General features: G+C 36.4%; 1 pseudogene; it reads left to right on the plus strand.

Moving 5' to 3' along the window:
- The first annotated feature begins 206 nt into the window (after positions 1 to 206).
- Positions 207 to 16,487, plus strand: LOC101080887 (annotated as a pseudogene).
- Positions 16,488 to 21,807: the final 5,320 nt, after the last annotated feature.

Genomic DNA, 21,807 nt, shown 5'->3' on the forward strand with positions numbered 1-21,807 from the left:
GGGGCTGCTCTTGGAGAGAAGGCAAACAACCTATGAACATACAACATATGGTAACTGGCACAATGCCATCACTGGTTACTTAACTTGCATACACCAAGCCCCATCCCCTTGTACTGTGGTGGAACTGCCCTTCTCAGTCAAGCTCATTTAGATCCCAGCACAGCAAGACCCTTCCCCAGAAGACAGCACAAACTTTTGCCCACATCATGTCTCTCAATCAGAGAATTTTGCAGAATTTCAGTTCCAGTGGAGCTGGAGCTCCTCCAGTGGAGGAGGTAACAGGTCTCATTTCACAAGCAGACCAGAGTGCACCTATTTAAAACAGGCCACATTCAGGCCAAGGACCAAATATTGCCAACAGCAGGCAAAGAAAGCCTCTGTGTCCTGGTCTGAAGGACAGAGCAGCCAAAACACAACAGCAGAGTGCCTGCAGCACACAAGAGACATTCCCTGAAGTTCCAGGCCCTGGAAACTGCATGACCTCTTCTTCATAAGGCCATTACTTTCAGGGGCAGGACACATAACTGGCTTTTTTAACACAGAGAAGAAGGCAGAGACTGAGACAAAATGTGAAGATGGAGGAATGCCAAATGAAAGAACAAGATAAAGCCATAGCCAGAGATCTAGACTGAAATAGATATAAGTAACATGCCTAATGGAGAATTTAAAGCAACAGTCATAAGGATATTCACTGGGGTTGAGAAAAGAAGCCATCAGGGAGACCATTACCACAGATGTAAGAAGTAAAAAAAGAATCAGAGGCGAAGAATGCAATAAATGAGATTGGAAACAGGCTTGATGCAATGCATAGCAGGCTAGAAGAAGCAGAGGAATGAATTAGCAACCTAGAAAACAATATAATGGAAAATAATGAAGCTGAACAAAAGAGAAAAGGAAGAATTATGTAAGAGGAGGATAGACTTAGGGAACTCAGTGACTCCATCAAACATAACAAACATGATTTGTATTATAGGAGTTGCCAAAGAGAAAATGAAGCAGAAAACTTATTTGAAGAAATAATAACTGAAAACTTCCCAAATCTGGGGAAGGAAACAGACATCCAGGTCTGGTAGGAACAGAGAACTCCCATCAAAATCAACAAAAGCAGACAAACACCAAGACATATTGTTTTTTTTCTTTTTTAAATGTTTATTTATTTTTGAGAGAGAGTGAAAGTGGGGGAGGGGCAAAGAGAGAGGGGGTTCAGAGGATCTGAAGTAGGCTGTGCACTAACAACAGCAAGCCTGATGCAGGGCTCGAACTCATGAATAACAAGATTATGACCTGAGGCAAAGTAGGATGTTCAACCAACTGAGCCACTCAGGTGCCCCAATACCAAGACATATTGTAAATAAATTTGAAAAATATAGTGTAAAAAAAAATCTTAAAAGCAGCAGGACAAAAAACAGTTATTAACTTTTTTGGGAAGGGAAGACCCATAAGTCTAGCTGGATATTTCTCAACAGAAACTTGGCAAACCAGAAGAGATATATTCAAAGTGATGAATGGGAGAAATCTGCAGCCAAGAATACTCTATCCAGTACAGCTATCCTTCAGAATACAAGAAGTGATACAGAGTTTCCCAGACAAACAAAAAGTACAGGAGTTCATGATCACTAAACCAGCCCTGCAAGAAATATTAAAGGTAACTCTTTGATTGGAAAAGAGAGACCAAAAGTGACAGTAGAAATGTAGAAAATACAAAAACATTAATATGAGCATTTCTATAAAAAATCAGTTAAGGAACTCATAATAAGAGGATATAAAATATGGTAACATACACCTATAATGGGGAGGATAGGAGAAAAGAATGTCTTCAATCTTAAATGACCATCAACTTAATATAGACTATTATATGAAAAACTAATGGCAACCATATATCAAAAAACACTAATAAACATGCAAAGAATAAAGAGAAAGAAATCCAAATATACCATTATAGAAAATCACCAAAGTATGAAAGAGAAAGATAAGAAAAGGTCAGAGAAAATCTGTAGAAACAACCATAAAACAGTAATAAAATGGCAAGAAATACATATCTATCAGTAATTACTTGGAATGTAAATGGACTAAATGCTCCAATCAAAAGACAGAGAGTGTCAGAATGGATTAAAAAAACCCAAGACCTATCCATAGGCTACCCACAAGACACTCATTTTAGACCTGAAGATACCAGCAGATTGAAAGTGAGGGGATGTAGAAACCCTTATCAGACAAATAAATGTCAAAAGAAAGCCAGAATACCAATATTTATATCAAACAAACTGGTCTTTAAAACAAAGACTATAACAAGAGACCAGGAAGGACATAATATAATAATAAAAAGGACAATACAACAAGAAGATATAATAATTGTAAATATTTATACACCCAATATGAGAGCACCCAAATACATAAACCAATTAATAACAACATAAAGGATAATAATCCATAATAACAGGGGCTTTAACAACCCACTTATATCAATGGAAGGATCATCTAAAGTGAAAATAAATCAAGGAGACAATAGCATTGAATGACACACTGGGCCAGATGAACTGAACAGGTATATTCAGAACATTTTATTCTAAAACAGCAGAATACACATTCCTTTCAGGTGCACATGAAACATTATCCAGAATAGATCACATATTAAGGCACAAAACAAGTGTCAACAAATTTAAAATGATCAAAATTGTGCCATGCATCTTTTCTGACAATTCTCTGAAATTAGAAATCAACCAAAAGAAAATATCTGGAAATACCACAAATATGTGGAGGTTAAATGACATACTATTAAACAATGAATGTGTCAACCGAGAAATCAAAGAAGAAATCACAAAGTACATGGAAACAAATGAAAATGAAAACACAATAATTCAAAACCTTTGCAACATGGCAAAAGTGGTACTAAGAGTGAAGTTTATTGCAATACAGGCTTACCTCAAGAAGAAAGAAAAAAATCTGAAATAGAAAACCTGATCTTACACCTAAAAACTCTAGAAAAGGAACAAGAAACAAAACCCCAAACAAGCAGATGGAAGGAAATAATATATATTAGAGCATAAATAAATGATATAGAAATTAAAAAACAATCGAACATATCAATGAAACCAGGGGCTGGTTCTTTGAAAAGATCAGCAAAATTGATAAACCTCTAACTACACTCATAAGAGAGAGATGAGAGAGAAAGAGAGAGAGAAAGAGAGAGAGAGAGAGAAGACTCAAATAAAGAAAATCACAAATGAGAGAGGAGAAATAACAACCAACACCACAGAAATACTAACAAGAGAACACAATGAAAAATTACATGCCAACAAATTACACAACCTGGAAGAAATGGATAAATTGCTAGAAACATAAAACTTACCAAAATTGAATCATGAAGAAATAGAAAATTTGAATAGACCAATAACCAGTAAAGAAATTGAATCAGTAAGTTAAAAATTCCCAACCAACAAAAGTCCAAGGCTAGATGGCTTCACAGGCGAATTCTACCAAACATTTGAAGAAGAGTTAATAGCTATTCCTCTAAAACTATTCTAAAAATTACTAAAGGAAGGAAAGCCTCCAAATTCATTCTATGAGTATCATTTCCCTGACACCAAGCCAGATAAAAACACCACACAAAAAAGAGCACTATAGGCCAATATTTCTGATGAACATAGATGCAAAAAATCAAAAAAATGCTAGCAAACCAAATCCAATACATTTAAAAATTCATTCACCACCACGAAGTGGTATTTATTCCTTGGCTTCAGGGGTGGTTTAATATTTTCAAATCAATCAATGTGATATACCACCTTAATGAAAGAAAGCATAAGAACCATAGGAACATTTCAATGGATGCAGAAAAAGTATTTGACAAAGTACACATCAATTCATGATAAAAACCCTCAACATAGTAGGTTTAGAGGGAACATCCCTCAACATAAGAAAGGCCATAACTGGAAAATCCATAGGTAACATTGTCCTCAATGGGAAAAACTGAGAGCTTTTCCTCTACATTAAGGAACAAGACAGGGATTTCCATTCTTACCACTTTTATGCACGTAGTACTGGAAGTCATAGTACAGCAATTAGGCAACAACAATAAAAAATAAATAAATAAAAGGCATCCAAATAGGCAAAGGAAAAGTAAAACTCATTATTTGCAGATGACATGATACTCTATGTAGAAAACTTGAAAGACTCCAACAAAAACTGCTAGAACTGATACACGAATTCAGTAAAGTCACAAAATCAATGTACAAATCTGTTTCATTTCTATACACCAATAATGAAGTAGCAGAAAGAGAAGTTAAATCAATCCTATTTACAGTTGCACCAAAAACAATAAGATTCCCAGGAATAAGCCTACCCAAAGAAGTGAAAGAACTTTACACTGAAAACTATAAAACACTGATGAAAGAAACTGAAGATTACACAGAGAAATGGAAAGACATTCCATGATCGTGGATTAGAAAAACAAACATCATTAAAATATCGATACCACCGAAAGCAATCTAAACAGTTATGAAATCCCTACCAAAATACCACCAGCATTTTTCACAGAGGTAAAACAAGCAATCCTAAAATTTTTATGAAACCACGAAAGGCCCCAAATAGGCAAAGCAACCTTGAAAAAGCAAAGCAAATTTGTAGACATCACAATTATGGACTTCAAATTACATTACAAATCTGTAGTATTCAAAACAGTATGGTACTGGCACAAAAATAGACACATTGATCAATAGAACAGAATAGAAAACCAAGAAATTAACCCACAAGTATATGGTTAATTAATATCTGACAAAGCAAGAGAGAATTTCCACTGGCTAAAGATTATCTCTTCAACAAATGTTGTGAAAACTGGCAACAAGCAAAAGAATGAAACTGGACCATTCTCTTTCACCACACACAAAAATAACTCAAAGTGTAATAAAGACCTGAATGTGAGACCTGAAATCACAAAATTCCCTGAAGAAAGCACAGATAGTAATTTCTCTGACATTGGGCATAGCAACTTCTTTCTAGATATGTCTCCTGAGGCAAGGGAAACAAAAGCAAAAATAAACTCTTGTGACTACAGCAAAATAACAAGCTTTTGCACAGAGAAAGAAGCAACCAACAAAACGAGAAGACAACCTATGGAATAGGAGAAGATATTTGCAAATTACATATCCAATAAAGGGTTAGTATGCAAAATACATTAGGAACTAGTATAAGGACACCTGGGTGGCTCAGTTGGTTAAGTGTCCAACCAACTTTGGCTCAGGTCATGATCTCACAGTTGTTGAGTTTGAGTGCTGTGTCAGGCTCTGTGCTGACAGCTCAGAGCTGGGAGCCTGCTTTGGATTCTGTGTCTCCCTCTCTCTTTGCCCCTCCCCTGCTCACTTTCTCTCTCTCTCTCTCAAAAATAAATAAACATTAAAAAAAAACTAGTAAAGCTTGACACCCAAAAATAAATAATCCAATTTAAAAATGGGCAGAAGACATGAATAGACATTTTTTCCAAAGAAAATATCCAAATGACCAATAGATACATGAAAAGATGCTCAACATCACTCATCTTCAGGGAAATACAAGTTAGAACAATGTGAAGTACAACCTGACACCTATCAAAATGGCTAAAATCAACAACACAAAAATGAAGTGTTTGCAAGGATGTGGATAAAGGGGAATCCTCTTGCACTGTTGGTGGGAACGCAAAGTGGTGCAGTCGTTCTGGAAAATAGTATGGAGGTTTGTAAAAAATTAAAAATAGAACTAACTTATGATCCAGCAATTGCACTATTAGGTATTCACCCAAAGAATACAAAAATACTAAATCTAAGGGATACATGCATCCCAATGTTTATAGAAGCATTATTTACAATAGCCAAATTTGGAAATAGCTCAAGTGTCCATTGATGAGTGGATAAAGATATGGTACACACACACACACACACACACACACACACACACACACACAGGAATATTACTCAGCCATCAAAAAGAATGAAATCTTGCCACTTGCAAAAACATGGATGGAACTAGGCAGTAGTGAAATAAGTCAGTCAGAGAAAGACAAATACCAAATGATTTCATTCATGTGTGGAATTTAAGAAACAAAGCAAATGAGCAAAGGGAAAGAGAGAGAGAGAGGCAAAAGAAATAGACTGTTAACTATAGAGAAAAAGTTGATGGTTACCAAAGAGGAGGTGGGTGGGAGAATGTATTACATAGGTGATGAGGAATAAGGAGTACACTTGTGATGAGCACTGGGTATTGTATGGAATTATTGAATCCCTATATTATACACATGAAACTAATATTACATTATATGTTAACTAACTGAAATTTAAAATAAAAACTGGAAAAAAAAGATAACAACATACATTGGCATTACCACAGTAGCTCTCATCACAATATTCTCAAATTATGGTAAAGCAACTCTAAGATAAATTTTTAAAATTTTAAATTAAATATGTTAGAAGGATTTCTTCATGAAAATAAAAAAAAATGAAATTGAGGGTATAACCAAAATAAGTTCCAGGTACTCATTTTTCAGTCAAGCAAGAGAAGGCATTGACCAATGGTGAATTAAATTAAATTGTATTTGATTGAAACAGTCCAAAAAATGTGTCTAGAGAAAATAAACAAGTATATTAGTCTTTTGGTGAGAACATTTGTTTAAAGACTTGAGGACATTGGGAACAATATCATTAGTCAATTAAGAAGCCAAGACATTATATAGTTCTGGAGAAAGACTGAATAGACACGCATTTCTCTTTTCCTCATAATAACTACAGCCCAAAACCCTGTAATATATGTAAAACAAATACAAGAATACTCTGAAAGGTGGAGAGATAAAGGTAGAAAGACTAGGGACCTTGAGGCTCAAAAAATGATACATGTGAGTTTTCTGGGTTTTCCTTTTGCCTAATATCCATGACTGGATACTGGAGAAACCAATCACCCAGAAATGTCAATGGGCAAAGATAAAATAATCCTTGAGGAAAGGCTGCCATTTGATGCCAAAGGCCCAGAAATGAGCAACATAGCAAGACAGAAACTTTTCAGGCAAGAACTCTCCTATGCCAACCAAACACAAAGAAAAAACTGGTACTCCTCTCCCACTATTCAGCAATGATCGAGGAGCCTAGACATTCACCTTCACTCAACTAACAATGTGTCCCTTCCTCACCTGAATGAATGTCAGTGGAGGCCAGCACAGCAATCAGACAAGAAAAAGGAATAAAAGGCATCCAAATTGGCAAGGAAGATGTAAAACTTTCACAATTTGCAGGTGACATAATATTATAGATAGAAGACCCAAAAGACTACACCAAAAATCTATCAGAACTGATAAATGAATCCAGTAAAGTCACAGGATACAAAATCAATGTACAGAAATCTGTTGCATTTCTATACAATAATAATGAAGTAGAAGAAAGAGAAATTAAGAAAACAATCCCATTTACAATTGCATCAAAATAATAAAATGCCTAGGAATAAACTTAACCAAGGAGGCAAAGGAACTGTAGTCTGAAGTCTATAGAACACTGATGAAAGAAATTAAAGATGACACGAATATTCCATGGATTGGAAGAATTAATATTGTTAAAATGTTCACAGTACCCAAGGCAATCTACAAATTTAATGCAATCCCTATTAAAATACCAACAACATTTCACAGAACTAGAACAAATAGCCTTAAATTTTTAATGAAAGCACTGAAGACCCTGAAGAGCCAAAGCAATCTTGAGAAAGAAGAACAAAACTGGGGGTATCACAATTCCAGATTTCAAGATATGCTATACAGCTGTAGTAATCAAAATAATATGGTACTGGCAAAAACAAAAACAAAAAAACAAAAAACCCAGACACATAGACCAATAGAACAGAATAGAAAGCCAAGAAATAAACCTGCAATTACCTGGTCAATTAATCTTTGAGAAAGCAGGAAAGAATATCCAATGGGAAAAAGACAGTCTCTTCAATACATGGTGCTGGGAAAACTGGACAGCTACATGCAAAAGAATGACACTGAACCACTTTCTTACACCATACACAAAAATAAACTCAAAATGGATTAAGGACCTAAAGTGGGACCTGAAACCATAAAAATCCTAGAAGACAGGACAGGAAGTAATTTTTCTGACATTTGCCATAATAACATTTTTCTAGATGTTTCTCCTGAGGCAAAAGGAATAAAAGCAAAAAAAAGTATTGGGGCTGCATCAAAATAAAAAGCTTCTGTACAGTAAAGGAAACAATAAACAAAACTAAAAGGCAACCTATGGAATTAAATAAAGTATGTAAAACCTTGGATTGCAAGTACCTTGTTCTGCAAGTGTTCTGCAAGATGAGCAAACATGTCTAATAAATTTTAACTTGATAAACAAAATATGTCTTATAATACTAGTGGTACGTGACACCAAATGTCACATGATCACAACTGAGCCAATTGTTCTTGAAATCCTTTTTGATATACAAGTGTTTTGGATTACAAACATGTTTCCAGAATGAATTATGCTCGCAAACCAAGGTTTTACTGTATTTGCAAATGACATATCCGATAAACACTTAGTATCCAAAATATATAAAGAACTTATACAACTCAACAGCCAAAAAACAAAAAATCCAATTAAAAAGTGTGCAGAGGGGCGCCTGCATGGCTCAGTTGGTTGAGCATCTGACTTTGGCTCAGGTCATGATCTCACAGTTGGTGGGTTCAGGCCCCACATCAGGCTCTGTGCTGACAGCTCAGAGCCTGGAGCCTGCTTCAGATTCTGTGTCTCTCTCCCTCTCTGCCCCTCCCCTGCTTGTGCTCTGTCTCTCAAAAATAAATAAATGTTAAAAAAAATTTTTTTTTTAAGTGTGCAGAAGTGGGGAGCCTGGGTGGCTCAGTCAGTTAGGTGTCCGACTTTGGCTCAGGTCATGATCTCCAGGTTTGTGGTTCTGAGCACTGCGTTGAGCTCTGTGCTGACAGCTCAGAGCTTGGAGCCTGCTTTGGATTCTGTGTCTCCACCTCTCTCTCCACCCCTCCCCTACTCACGTACTGTCTGTCTCTCTCCCTTCAAAAATAAATAAACATTAGGGGCGCCTGGGTGGCTCAGTCGGTTAAAGCGTCCGACTTCAGCTCAGGTCACGATCTCGCGCCCGTGAGTTCGAGCCCTGCGTCAGGCTCTGGGCTGGTGGCTCAGAGCCTGGAGCCTGTTTCTGATTCTGTCTCCCTCTCTCTCTGCCCCTGCCCCGTTCATGCTCTGTCTCTCTCTGTCTCAAAAATAAATAAAACGTTAAAAAAAATTTTTTTTAAATAAATAAACATTAAAAATTTTTTTAAAAGTACAGAAGCCATGAACAGATATTTCTTCAAAGAAGATATACACATGAAAATATGTTCAACATCATTCATCATCAGGGAAATACAAACTCAAACTACAAAGAAATATTATTTCACACCTATCACAATGGCTAAAATAAAAAACACAGAAACAAGTTTTGGTGAGGATGTGTAGAAACCCTCCTGCACTGTTGGTGGAAATGTAAACTGATGCAGCCTCTCTGGAAAATAGTATAGAGGTTCTCAAAAAAATGAAAATAGAACTACCCTATGATCCAGTAATCACATTACTGGGTATTTACTCCAAAAACATAAAAACACTAATTCAAAGGGATACATGCATCCCTATGTTTATAGTGAGCAGTATTTAAAATTGCCAAATTATGGAAGTAGGCCTAGGGCCTATCAATAGATAAATGGATAAAGAAGAAGGGATACACACACACACACACACACACACACACACACACACACACACACAAAACGGAACACTATTTGGCGAAAAAAAAAATGAAATCTTGCCATTTACAACAATGTGAATGGACCTAAAAAGCATAATGCTAAGCAAAATAAGTCAGCCAAAGAAAAATACCATATAATTTCACTCATATGTGGAATTTAAGAAACAAAACAAAGAAAAAAGAGAGAAACCAAAACACAGACTCTTAACTATAAAGAACCAACAGAAGATGACTAGAGGGAAGATTGGTGGGGGGAATAGGTGAATAGGTCATGGGGGTTAAAATCAAAGTAGCCCAATGCCATAATATTCTTGCATGAAACATTTTTGGAGCATAATATAAATCTTATATGAGGACAACTTGAATGATACCCCATTGATGACTGGAAAGAACTTTTTTCCATTCTGTATCTGGATAGTCCTTGATTATTTATTTTTCCAATCAGGAAAAATTAATCACTTATTTACAGTCTTATTACACATTGATATTTTCCCCAACTTACTAACAATCAGAACTACAGTCAGTATAGGTTGGCTCTCTACTCTAGTCCTAAAACCCTGAGTTGATGCACATTAAAATGTATTCACTATGAATATTAATAGTCCTTTAGAATTCCATAGCAACATGTTCCTTTGAAAAAACTTTTATTACATTATTACACAGAGTGGTTAGTATGAGAGTGTTGGTTTTCAATCCTATAAAGTCATCTTTCTCACCTTTTAGAATGTAAATACCACACTTATTAAATGTTAATATCTGTATATATATTTGAAATAAATGGCATTCCAATGACATGCAGAAAAGGATGGATTGAAGTGAGATCGCTCTAGGAGTTGGAATTGTGAGGTTAGAGTAGAGAGAAAAGCAAAATTTAAACTATGCAGAAAGCATCTGACTCAGGAGCATTACTGATAGAAGAGGGGAAATATAGGGACAGAGAGACTCTCCAAAGTAACTTGCGTGGGCAAAAATGAGAAAGGAGAATGACATGGGGAAAAAAAAGAAATATGCAATGAGAGATTATTGAACTGAGAGCTTTGGGACAGTTTGTAATTAGGGAATGAGAAGAAATAAGAAGTCAGGTTGACCGGCCCTGAGAGAATAACAGCTCCAACACTTAGTTGCACCCTAGTGCAAATTGCATCCTAGTGTCTGCTTTATTTTTGTGGTCAAATACTTTTCTTAGAAGCACTAGACATATGAGCTCACATACGTGCGCGCGTTCACGCGCGCACACACACGCGCGCGCGCACATACACACACACACACACACACACACACACACACACACACAATAATAGCAGGAACAGCAGTAAAACTTACTTTTATGTGTCTCATTATTCATAAGTGAATTTGTATCTAGACCTGTTTGCTGAGTCACCATCTTAGGAAGGAGTTCTTTTCAGGTCCGTCACTCGTGGTCTAAAAGAAATTCCCAACTCTGTTCTGAGCTGCGTTGGCAGGATTCTGAAATGTCTTTGTGTTCCTTATACAAGCACAGGGATGAGAGATTATGCCACCCAGGGCAATATCCTGGGTCAGACAGAAGTGTCAGTCACATAAAGGTATGCTGTTCCTGAGTTCTGTAGTTAGGTGGAGTATGAACTTATTCCAGAAGCCAGGACACCCTGGACTCTGGACCTTATATAATCATAAAACATATTTTCGTTGTGATTGTTCACTTACTCGAATACATGCACAATTTATCTTGCCTCTGTCTAGATCTCCAGTGCATTGTTGAATAGACGTGTTAAGGGTGGATATCCTTTTTGTTCCTTAGAGGAAAGATTTGAGACTTTCATCATTTTTTTAAATGTTAGTTTTTTTTTTTAAATTTTTTTTTCAACGTTTATTTATTTTTGGGACAGAGAGAGACAGAGCATGAACGGGCGAGGGGCAGAGAGAGAGGGAGACACAGAATCGGAAACAGGCTCCAGGCTCTGAACCATCAGCCCAGAGCCGGAAGCAGGGCTCGAACTCACGGACCGCGAGATCCTGACCTGGCTGAAGTCGGACTCTTAACCGACTGCGCCACCCAGGCGCCCCGATATTATTATAGGCATATCCATATTTTCCATTTCTTCTAGAGTCACTTTAGTAGTTTGTTTCTAAGAATTCATTTCATTTAGTTTATCTGATCTAGTTTATCAGCGTTTGTTCATAGTATTCCTTTATAATCGTTCCTGTTCTGTAAGGCTTATAGTAATGTCTCCTCCTTCTTTCCTGATTTTAGTGTTTTGGGTCATCTATTTTTTGCTAAATGTTTATCACTTCTGCTGATCTTCAGAAAACCAGCTTCTGGTTTCATTATTTTCTCTATTGTTTTTCTATTCTTCTGTTGTCTCTTCACTCTAATATTTATTATTTCCTTCTTTCTGTTTGCTCTTAGTATGTTCTTTTATTTCCCAGTGTCTTAAGGTAGAATTTTAGGGTATTGGTTTGAGATCTTATTTTTTTTCCTTTGTAATGTATCTGTTTATAGCTATAAATTTCTCTCTTGGCTCTGTTTTCACTACATACCTTAAGTTTTGGTGTTTTTCATTTTAATTTTTGTTCATATCAAAGTATTTCCTAACTTCTTGTGACTTTGATTCATGGGTTCTTTATGAGTGTGTTGTTTAATTCCCACATATTTGTAAGTTTCCTGAATTTTATTTTGATACTTATTTTTAATTTCATTTCATTGCAAAAAAGAACATATTTTTACGACTTTAATTTTTTACATTTATTAAGACTGTTTCTAACATATTTTCTGTCTTGTAAATGTGTATTCTGCTGTTGTCGGGTTGGGGTGTTCTATAGATGTCTATTATGTCCAGTTGGTTTATAAAGTCTTCTATTTCCGTATTATAATTAAACTAGTTGTTTTATCTATTGAAAGTGGAACATGGAAATCTCCAATTATTATTGTTGAACAATTTCTCCCCTTGATGCTGTCAGTTTCTCCTTCGTGTATTTTGGGGCTCAATTGTTAGGTACATATATGTTTATAATTGCTATATCTTATTTATGGACTGATGCTCTTTCATTATATAATGTTTTTCTTTATCTCTTGTAACAATGTTTGCCTTAAGGTATATTAAAGTGTGATATTAGTATCACCAGTCTAGCTCTCCTTCATTTATTGTTCACATGGTCTTTTATTTTCAATCTATTTATGTCCTTGAATATAAAGTGAGTCTTTTATTGAAAATATGTAATTATATCATGTTTTTTTTTTTAATTCTTTTTAACGTTTATTTTTTTATTTTTGAGACAGAGAGAGACAGAGCCTGAACGGGAAGTGCCAGAGAGAAAGGGAGATACAGAATCTGAAACAGGCTCCAGGCTCTGAGCTGTCAGCACAGAGCCTGACGCGGGACTCAAACTCACAGACCGCGAGATCATGACCTGAGCCGGAGTCGGATGCTTAACCGACTGAGCCACCCAGGCGCCCCGTCATGTTTTTAAATCCTTTCTGCCAGTCTGCCTTTTATTGAAGAGTATAATCATCTACATTTTATGTAATTACTAATAAAAAAGACCTGCAATTTTGCCTTTTCTTCTGTGTGTCTTATTTTCCCCATCAATGCCTCTTATTTATGCCTTCTTTGTGTACAAATGATATTGTCTAATGTGCCATTTTAGTTCTTTTTTGTTGTTGTTATCATGTTGTATAATTTTAGCCTATGTTGGTAGTTATTTCACTGAGAACTACAACTAACCTGTTAACTTATAAAAGTCTGATTTATATTAACAGCAATTTGATCTCAACAGTATAAAAAAATTGAGGGCCTCCACCCCTTTTATGCTGTTATCATGGCAAATTATATCTTTATGCATTATATGCCCATCAATTTAATTTATATTTATTGTTTTATGCAGCTGCTTTTTAAATCAGATAGGAAAAATGAATTATAAGCAAAAATACATATATATTTGTCTTAAGTTTACCTATGTAGTTAATTTTAACAGTGTTATTTATTTCTTTATATAGATTTGAATCACTGTCTAGTATCCTATCATTTTAGCATTTTTGTGTGTGGGGGATAGATCTATTAGCATCTAACACTCTCAGTTTTTGTAGATGTGAATATGTCTTGGTTTGTCTCTCATTTTTTGAAGAATAGTTTTGCTGGATATAAAATTTTTGCTTGAAAAGTTTTTGCTTTTAGCTCTTCAAGTATGTCATTCCACTGCTTGTGACTTCCATAGTTTCTTCTTTTTCTTTAAAAATTTTTAACATTTATTTATTTTTGAGAGACAGAGCAGGAGCAGGGGAGGGACAGAGAGAGGGAGATACGGAATCTGAAGCAGGCTCCAGGCTTTGAACTGTCAGCACAGAGCCTGATGTGGGACTTGAACCCACAAACTGTGAGATCATGACCTTAGCGGAAGTCAGATGCTTAACCGACTGAGCCACCCAGGCACCCTATGGCCTCCATAGCTTCTGATGAGAAATAAGCTGGTAATTTTATAGATGATCACTTCCCCATTCTGAGTCATTTCATTATTACTGCTGTGAAAATATTATTTTTATGTTTGTTTTTTTAATTTCAGCAGTTTGTTTATGATGAGTTTATCCTATTTAGAGTTTGTTCACCTTTTGAATGTGTAGATTAAAATTTTTCATCAAATTTTGAATGGTTTTGGTCACTAGTCTTTCAAATATTATTTATGCTCCTTTCTTTTCTCCTCTACTTCTGGAAGTCCCATTATATTTATTGATATACTTGATGGTTTCAGACATTTCTCTTTGGCTCTGTTGATTATTATTTTTTTTTCTTTTTGTTCTTCAGACTGGTTAATCTCAACTGGCCCACTTTTAAATTCACTGATTGTGTTATACCTTCCGAAACCTGATGTTGAGTCTCTCGAGTAAATTATTTCAACTATTCCAGAATTTCTGTTTCTTTTTCATAATTTCTCTTTACTGATATTCTCAAATTGGTGAGACATCATTCTTATAATTTTCTTTAGCACTATAGACATGCTGTACTTTAGAGTTTTTATCTACCCTTTATTGGTGGCTTAAGCTTTGAAACCACAGAAGAAAATTTGAAGAACTACTGCCAGCAATGGGGAAAACTTATAGATTGTGTGGTCATGAGTGATCCTGTGAGCAAAAGATCAAGAGGATTTGGTTTTGTAACTTTTTCATCTGTGACTGAGGTTGATGCTGCCATGGCTGCAAGACCTCATTCAATTGATGGGAGAGTGTTTGAGCCAAAATGTGCCGTTGCAAAAGAAGAGGAAACTGGAAAACCAGGGGCTCATGTAACTGTAAAGAAGCTGTTTTTTGGTGGAACTAATGAAGACAGTGAGGGATATCATCTTAGAGATTACTTCAAGAAATATGAAAAGATTGATACCATTGATATAATTACTGATAGGCAGTATTGAAAGAAAAGATGCTTTGGATTTGTTACTTTTGATGATCATGATCCTGTGAATAAGATTGTGTTGCAGGGGCGCTTGGGTGGCTCAGTTGGTTAAGCATCCGACTTCAGCTCAGGTCATGATCTCATGGCTCGTGGGTTCGAGCCCTGAAGCCTGTTTCAGATTCTGTGTGTGTCTCTTTCTCTGCCCCTCCCTCACTTACACTCTGTCTCCCTCTGTCTCAAAAATAAATAAACGTTAAAAAAAAGATTGTGTTATAGAAATATTATACCATCAGTGGTCATAATGCAAAAGTAAGAAAGGTTTTGTGTAGACAAGAAATGCAGGAAGGCCAAAGTTCTAGAAGTGGAAGAGGAGGAAACTTTGGTTTTGGAGATTCTCCTGGTGGTGGTAGAAATTTTGGACAAGGACCAAGAAATAATTTTAGGGGAGGATCTGATGCATATGAAGTGGTTGTGGATTTGGGGATGGTTGTAATGGGTATGGAAGAGAACTAACAGGTGGCAATTTTAGAGGTAGCCCTGGTTATGGATGAGGAAGAAGAAGATATGGTGGTGGGGGACCTGGATGTAGCAACCAGGATGGGGGCTATAGAGGTGGTTATGACAACTGTGGAGGAGGAAATTATGGAAGTGGAAATTACAATGGTTTTGGAAATTATACCTACTAACCTTGTAACTATGGTCCAATGAAAGTGGAATCTTTGGGGGTACCAGGAACATGTGAGGCCATATGGTGGAGGCAACTATGGTCCTAGAGGCAACTATGGTCCTACAGGCAGTGGAGGAAGTGGGGGTTATGGGGGAAGAAGTCAAAATTCAGCTTCTTCCTATTTGCCATGGGCTTCACTATATAAATAGGAGAGAATGAAAGCTCTCAGAATTAACAGAACAGCTTCAGGTTATTGAAATAACAATGTTAAGGAAACTCATCTCAGTCATGCATAAATATGCAGTGATATGGCAGAAGAGACCAGAGCAGATGCCGAGAGCCATTTTGTGAATGGATTGAATTATTTAATACCATTACTCTACTGTGGAAGAAGAATTGCTTACAAAAATGTTCCTTTGAGACAGTCTCTTAGCTTTATAATTATTTCTTTCTAGTGGTTTTTGTAAGAGTATAGAAGCACTCTTTTTTGATAGTGTTAAATTTGTCAGTTTCAGATGACATGTAAAATCTTTTTAAAGATTTTTCTCAAGGTTTTGAAAAGCTATTAGGATTATAGTGTAATAAGGCATAACATTTTTCCTTAAAAAACAATGTAAGTGCATGGGTACAGTTGAGAGGCTGTTGTACATTTATAATTTAATAAAATAATTCTAAATGAAAAGAAAATAAAGTTTTTACCTACCAAATCGAATGTCTGGATTTCCTCAGGAATATTTTCTATTGAGTTTTTGTTTTTCCTGTGTATTATTTTTTGTTTTTTTTCAATATATGAAATTTATTGTCAAATTGGTTTCCTTACAACACCCACTGCTCATCCCAAAAGGTGCCCTCTTCAATACCCATCACCCACCCTTCCCTCCCTCCCTCCCCCCATCAACCCTCAGTTTGTTCTCAGTTTTTAACAGTCTCTTATGCTTTGGCTCTCTCCCACCCTAACCCCTTTTTTTTTCTTCCCCTCCCCCATGGGTTTCTGTTAAGTTTCTCAGGATCCACAGAAGAGTGAAAACATATCTGTCTTTCTCTGTATGGCTTATTTCACTTAGCATAACAGTCTCCAGTTCCATCCATGTTGCTACAAAGGGCCATATTTCATTCTTTCTCATTGCCACGTAGTACTCCATTGTGTATATAAACCACAATTTCTTTATCCATTCATCAGTTGATGGACATTTAGGCTCTTTCCATAATTTGGCTATTGTTGAGAGTGCTGCTATAAACATTGGGGTACAAGTGCCCCTATGCATCAGTACTCCTGTATCCTTTGGGTAAATTCCTAGCAGTGCTACTGCTGGGTCATAGGGTAGGTCTATTTTTAATTTTCTGAGGAACCTCCACACTGCTTCCAGAGTGGCTGCACCAATTTGCATTCCCACCAACAGTGCAAGAGGGTTCCCGTTTCTCCACATCCTCTCCAGCATCTATAGGCTCCTAATTTGTTCATTTTGGCCACTCTGACTGGCGTGAGGTGATATCTGAGTGTGGTTTTGATTTGTATTTCCCTGATGAGGAACAATGTTGAGCATCTTTTCATGTGCCTGTTGGCCATCCGGATGTCTTCTTTAGAGAAGTGTCTATTCATGTTTTCTGCCCGTTTCTTCACTGGGTTATTTGTTTTTCGGGTGTGGAGTTTGGTGAGCTCGTTATAGATTTTGGATACTAGCCCTTTGTCCGATATGTCATTTACAAATAACTTTTCCCATTCCATTGGTTGCCTTTTAGTTTTGTTGGTTGTTTCCTTTGCTGTGCAGAAGCTTTTTATCTTCATGAGGTCCCAGTAGTTCATTTTTGCTTTTAATTCCCTTACCTTTGGGGATGTGTCAAGTAAGAAATTGCTACGGCTGAGGTCAGAGAGGTCTTTTCCTGCTTTCTCCTCTAGGGTTTTGATGGTTTCCTGTCTCACATTCAGGTCCTTTATCCATTTTGAGTTTATTTTTGTGAATGGTGTGAGAAAGTGGTCTAGTTTCAGCCTTCTGCATGTTGCTGTCCAGTTCTCCCAGCACCATTTGTTAAAGAGACTGTCTTTTTTCCATTGGATGTTCTTTCCTGCTTTGTCAAGTTTGTGGGTCTAGTTCTGGGGTTTGTGGGTCTAGTTCTGGGGTTTCTATTCTATTCCATTGGTCTATGTGTCTGTGTTTGTGCCAATACCATGCTGTCTTGATGATGACAGCTTTGTAGTAGAGGCTAAAGTCTGGGATTGTGATGCCTCCTGCTTTGGTCTTCTTCTTCAAAATTACTTTGGCTATTCGGGGCCTTTTGTGGTTCCATATGAATTTTAGGATTGCTTTTTCTTGTTTCGAGAAGAATGCTGGTGCAATTTTGATTGGGATTGCATTGAATGTGTAGATAGCTTTGGGTAGTATTGACATTTTGGCAATATTTATTCTTCCAATCCATGAGCATGGAATGTTTTTCCATTTCTTTATATCTTCTTCAATTTCCTTCATAAGCTTTCTATAGTTTTCAGCATACAGATCTTGTACATCTTTAGTTAGATTTATTCCTAGGTATTTTATGCTTCTTGGTGCAATTGTGAATGGGATCAGGTTCTTTATTTGTCTTTCTGTTGCTTCATTATTAGTGTATAAGAATGCAACTGATTTCTTTACATTGATTTTGTATCTTGCAACTTTGCTGAATTCATGTATCAGTTCTAGCAGACTTCTGGTGGAATCTATCGGATTTTCCATGTATAATATCATGTGATCTGCAAAAAGTGAAAGCTTGACTTCATCTTTGCCAATTTTGATGCCTTTGATTTCCTTTTGTTGTCTGATTGCTGATGCTAGCACTTCCAACACTATGTTAAACAACAGCAGTGAGAGTGGACATCCCTGTCGTGTTCCTGATCTCAGGGGAAAAGCTCTCAGTTTTTCCCTGTTGAGGATGATGTTAGCTGTAGGCTTTTCATAAATGGCTTTTATGACCTTTAAGTATGTTCCTTCTATCTCGACTTTCTCGAGGGTTTTTATTAAGAAAAGTTGCTGAATTTTGTCAAAGGCCTTTTCTGCATCTATTGACAGGATCATATGGTTCTTATCTTTTCTTTTATTAATGTGATGTATCATGTTGATTGATTTGCGAATGTTGAACCAGCCCTGCATCCCAGGAATGAATCCCAGTTGATCATGGTGAATAATTCTTTTTATATGCTGTTGAATTCGATTTGCTAGTATCTTATTGAGAATTCTTGTATCCATATTCCTCAGGTATATTGGCCTATAGTTCTCTTTTTTAATAGGTCTCTGTCTGGTTTAGGAATCAAAGTAATACTGACTTCATAGAATGAGTCTGGAAGTTTTCCTTCCCTTTCTATTTTTTGGAATAGCTTGAGAAGGGTAGGTATTATGTAGGTATTATCTCTGCTTTAAACGTCTGGTACAACTCCCCTGGGAAGCCATCTGCTCCTGGACTCTTATTTGTTGGGAGATTTTTGATGACTGATTCCATTTCTTCGCTGGTTATGAGTCTGTTCAAGCTTTCTATTTCCTCCTGATAGAGTTGGAAGAGTTTGGGTGTTTAGGAATTTGTCCATTGCTTCCAGGTTGTCCAGTTTGTTGGCATATAATTTTTCATAGTATTCCCTGATAATTGTTTTATCTCTGAGGGATTGGTTGTAATCATTCCATTTTCATTCATGATTTTATCTATTTGGGTCATCTCCCTTTTCTTTTTGAGAAGCCTGGCTAGAGGTTTATCAGTTTTGTTTATTTTTTCAAAAAACCAACTCTTGGTTTCGTTGATCTTCTCTACAGTTTTTTTAGATTCTATATTGTTTATTTCTGCTCTGATCTTTATGATTTCTCTTCTTCTGCTGGGCTTAGGCTGTCTTTTTCTTCTATTTCTTCTGCTTCTATTTCCTTTAGGTGTGCTGTTAGATTTTTGTATTTGGGATTTTTCTTGTTTCTTGATATAGGCCTGGATTGCAATGTATTTTCCTCTCAGGACTGCCTTCACTGCATCCCAAAGTGTTTGGATTGTTGTATTTTCATTTCTTCTCTAATTGCCTGGTTGACCCATTCATTCTTTAGTAGGGTGTTCTTTAACCTCCATGCTTGGAGGTTTTCCAGACTTTTTTCTGTGGTTGATTTCAAGCTTCATAGCATTGTGGTCTGAAAGTATGCATGGTATGATTTCAAGTCTTGTATACTTATGAAGGGCTGTTTTGTGACCCAGTATGTGATCTATCTTGGAGAATGTTCCATGTGCACTTGAGAAGAAAGTCTATTCTGTTGCTTTGGGATGCAGAGTTCTAAATATATCTGTCAAGTCCATCTGATCCAGTGTATCATTCAGGGCCTTTGTCTCTTTATTGACCATGTATCTAGATGATCTATCCATTTCTGTAAGTGGAGTGTTAAAAAAATTTTTTTTCAACGTTTTTATTTTAATTTATTTTTGGGACATTGAGAGACAGAGCATGAACAGGGGAGGGGCAGAGAGAGAGGGAGACACAGAATCGGAAACAGGCTCCAGGCTCTGAGCCATCAGCCCATAGCCTGACGCAGGGCTCGAACTCACGGACCACAAGATCGTGACCTGGCTGAAGTCAGACGCTTAACCGAATGTGCCACCCAGGCGCCCCTGTAGGGCCTAATTCTTTTGTGGAAGATCAGGTGAGAAAGGGTGTACTAGAACATTACAAAGGACATAATGAATAAAAATTCAGTAGGCAAATAGAAAGCAAATATGAAATGCTTAAACAAAGAAATGATAACAAAAACTAAGTGTAATTTAATTGAAATCTCCAGATAAAATACAAACATATCTATATTAGATTTAAAATTTTTTTTTCAACATTTATTTATTTTTGGGACAGAGAGAGACAGAGCATGAATGGGGGAGGGGCAGAGAGAGAGGGAGACACAGAATCGGAAACAGGCTCCAGGCTCTGAGCCATCAGCCCAGAGCCCGACGCGGGGCTCGAACTCACGGACCGTGAGATCGTGACCTGGCTGAAGTCCGACGCTTAACCGACTGCGCCACCCAGGCGCCCCTCTATATTAGATTTTAAAAATGAGCTCCTGGAATATACACTGCATAATATTATTAATTACCGTCATAAGACTGAATAAGCAAAAGTTACAAAATAAAAGAATACACATGGTTATATTATTTAAAGAAAAGGGTTATATGAAGTTATAGTTATACCATATACCAAAGTAAAGCAGTTGTAAATTTATCAAGTCAATGGAACAAATTAATCTTTGAGACAAAGGCATTTTGAAAAATAAAAAAAAAAAAAAAAACCAAGACATATTAAGAATTCAATTCATTAGAGGGGCCCTGGACAGCTCAGTTGATTAAGCACACAACTCTTGACTTGGCTCAGGTCATGATCTCATGGTTTGTGAGATGAAGCCCCATGGCAGGCTCTATGCTGTCAGTGCAGAGAGATTTGGATTCTCTTTCTCCCTCTTTCTGCCCCCCTCCCTCACTCATGCACCCATGCTCTCTCTGTCTCTGTCTCTGTCTCTCTCTTCAAAATAAATAAATAAACTTTAAAAAAAAAGAATTTAATTCACTAGAAATGAACACACTTTTAAGCTTGTATGCATCAAATAATAGAATTTCAGCATATACAATTACAGTTGAAAGAGTGTAAAATGTATAAAACCAGTATCATTGTGATGGGTTTTATTAAAATTTACTCTGTACTTATGAACTGAACAGACATTATTTAGTTAAAGATGTAGGAAGATTTCATTAAAACATATAACAAGTTAATATTGTAATTGTATTGATTTAGTTTACGTCTAAAATAACATTCAAGATTTTTGAGTTTTGACAAATATATACACCTCTGTTTCTACCAACCCAAAAAAGTGATGGGATTTTGATCATCCCAGAAAGCTTTCTTATGCTCATTTCCATCCACTACTCTACCCTGAAGCAAATATTGTTCTGATTTCATTCATCATAACTGTTTGATGTTGTTGAATCTACCAGAAATTTCTTTCCTTTATTGGTATTATTTCATCATGTGAATATATGAAAATTGCTTATCCA

This window comes from Felis catus, chromosome B2 (assembly GCF_018350175.1).
Source record: "Felis catus isolate Fca126 chromosome B2, F.catus_Fca126_mat1.0, whole genome shotgun sequence".
NCBI classification, from domain to species: Eukaryota; Metazoa; Chordata; class Mammalia; order Carnivora; family Felidae; genus Felis; species Felis catus.